This window comes from Eumetopias jubatus, unplaced genomic scaffold (genome assembly GCF_037043125.1).
Source record: "Eumetopias jubatus isolate StellerSeaLion01/CBP00866 unplaced genomic scaffold, mEumJub1_p1.0 scaffold_5, whole genome shotgun sequence".
In the NCBI taxonomy this organism is placed as follows: domain Eukaryota; kingdom Metazoa; phylum Chordata; class Mammalia; order Carnivora; family Otariidae; genus Eumetopias; species Eumetopias jubatus.
Window position 1 is genome coordinate 100,535,323 of NW_028274811.1, and position 2,228 is coordinate 100,537,550.

Genomic DNA, 2,228 nt, shown 5'->3' on the forward strand with positions numbered 1-2,228 from the left:
GGTCAAACACAATAAAATCATACTGTGTAAGGAAATTGCTTTTGTAATTGATTTACTAGTTTTCATAGAAGAAAAACATTTCAGTAGCATTTTCATTAAATTGCTTGTCTACAACAACCAAAAAATATCTAGTTTTCAGTTTTTAAAGACCCTGTATCTCTATCATTTGGATTTTTAAAAAAGTAAACGAATGAGGAAAAATACTAAACCTAATGGTACATTGTATGGTAAATAAAAGATCCAAACATGTCCTTCATTGCAGAAAAGTACAGAATTACAGATTACTTATAGGGAAGACAGTGCTTTTGTTTCTGCTGTCTTAAGTTAGGAGACAGAAAAATAAAGGGAGAAAGGGGTAGTTTGGCTTTGTTTATATTCAAAAATGCCTTAACCCACTCCCCTGAGCCTCAAAGGAGGGGCCAGGAGGCAAAGAGCAAATTCAACTGCTCAGATTCTGCTCCTGGGGATTCTATATGTCACTCTGGGCCTCACAATGAGCCCACAAGCACCAACAAAGAACTTAAAATACACTTGGTTCAAAAGAGATCACGGTAATAAACTGCACTGGTAAAATTACTTGACATAAAAGCAAAACACTGAGCCTTTGGTTAAAAATCTGTATTTTGTTATTGCCATATTAAATTGTAAGCACCATAAGGACAAGGTCTGTATGTGTCTGCAGCTGTGTCCCCAGGGCCACGCACAGAATGTAGCTCACAATTAATATATGCCTTTTGAATAAATAAATGAATTTTAATTTCCCACTGAATCAAAAAGTGCCTTTGAATGGATGTCAAAACAATATCTTTCACCATTAAATTTCAGGGCAGAAATCTTCCCAGGCTCCCACTTGATCTCCCATATTTAGAGTGCATCAAAAGAAGAGAAAGAGATTCGGGAGGAGAACAGAAAAATGGGAGTAGGAGAAAGACAAGATATAAGAAATGAAAAAATGTCACTTGGCACAATCAGATCAAAAGCTTGAACTCCAAATCCCAAATAGCAATCTTTGCTTCCCTATAAACATAAATACTGTTGATTAAGTTGTGACTGCATTTTGTGGGCACTACAAGAAACTAAGCAAAGTAAAAAAAATTCCCTTAGACAAACTACAGTATTCCAGGAAACTCACCTGACATGCTCAAACAACCTGAGAGTGTTCATTTATCCAACAGATATTTAGAGACCTGCTAACTGCTAAACGCTGTGCAAGGTGCTATGGATTCAATAGTGAATCTGCTATGCATATCTGAGATTTTTTTTTTGAAGGTACTAGATAAATTTAAGACTCTGATATACATACAAACCCTCTCCCAGAGGGATGGGTAGTGGGGGAAGCACCTTCAAACCATGTAGAATGTTTTGCATACAATTTCAGGAAAGCTGTAGATCCTCCAAAGCCAATTCACATACCGAGGGTATATGTATGCAACAATCCTACAGATTCCATTGCCCTCTGCCCAAGCAGTAATCTAACACGCTGCTGTATTTTGTCTTTTTGATTTAAATTAAAGTCAGGTAGGTTAGGGGCGCCTGAGTGGCACAGTCGGTTGAGCATCCAACTTGGTTTTGGCTCAGGTCATGACCTCACGATCCATCCTCTGATCAAGCCCATGCTGGGCTCTGCGCTCAGCGCAGAGTCTGCTTACGACTCTCTCACTCTCTCCCTCTGTCCCTCTCCCCATTCTCTCTCTCTAAAGTAAATACATCTTTTTAAAAACTAATAAAAGTAATTAATTAATTAATTAAAGTCAGGTTATGTTCTAGACACAAGCCTCTTGATTAGAAGCTCCCAAAGGCAGGGCAAGATAGCAGGTGATCTCAGCCCCTTCCGAACCTTAGTGAGCTTCCTGAAGTGACTCACAGGATTAGGTAAATCATTTTAATAGTTTTTAGAAATCTTCCCTAACTCAATTAATCAACTTAGAGCACTTTCTACTTCAAAGGTTTTACTCGTTTAAGACACTCTTGCATTTTCAACATATAGATAGCAATCTAGATATGATATAGAATCTTTAGGAAAAAATCAAGCCAAGGTATCCAATTCCACACAGAAAGAGCATGCCAAACTGACATTTAAATTACTTGTTTGCACAAAGGACACTTTGGGGTTTTTTAAATTAATTATCCTGCTCTCACTTGCTTTATGTATTATATAATTAATGGATTACTGGAATTCCTAAGTGAATAATATGTAGATGTCACCTAGAGGTGCTAAACCTATTCGC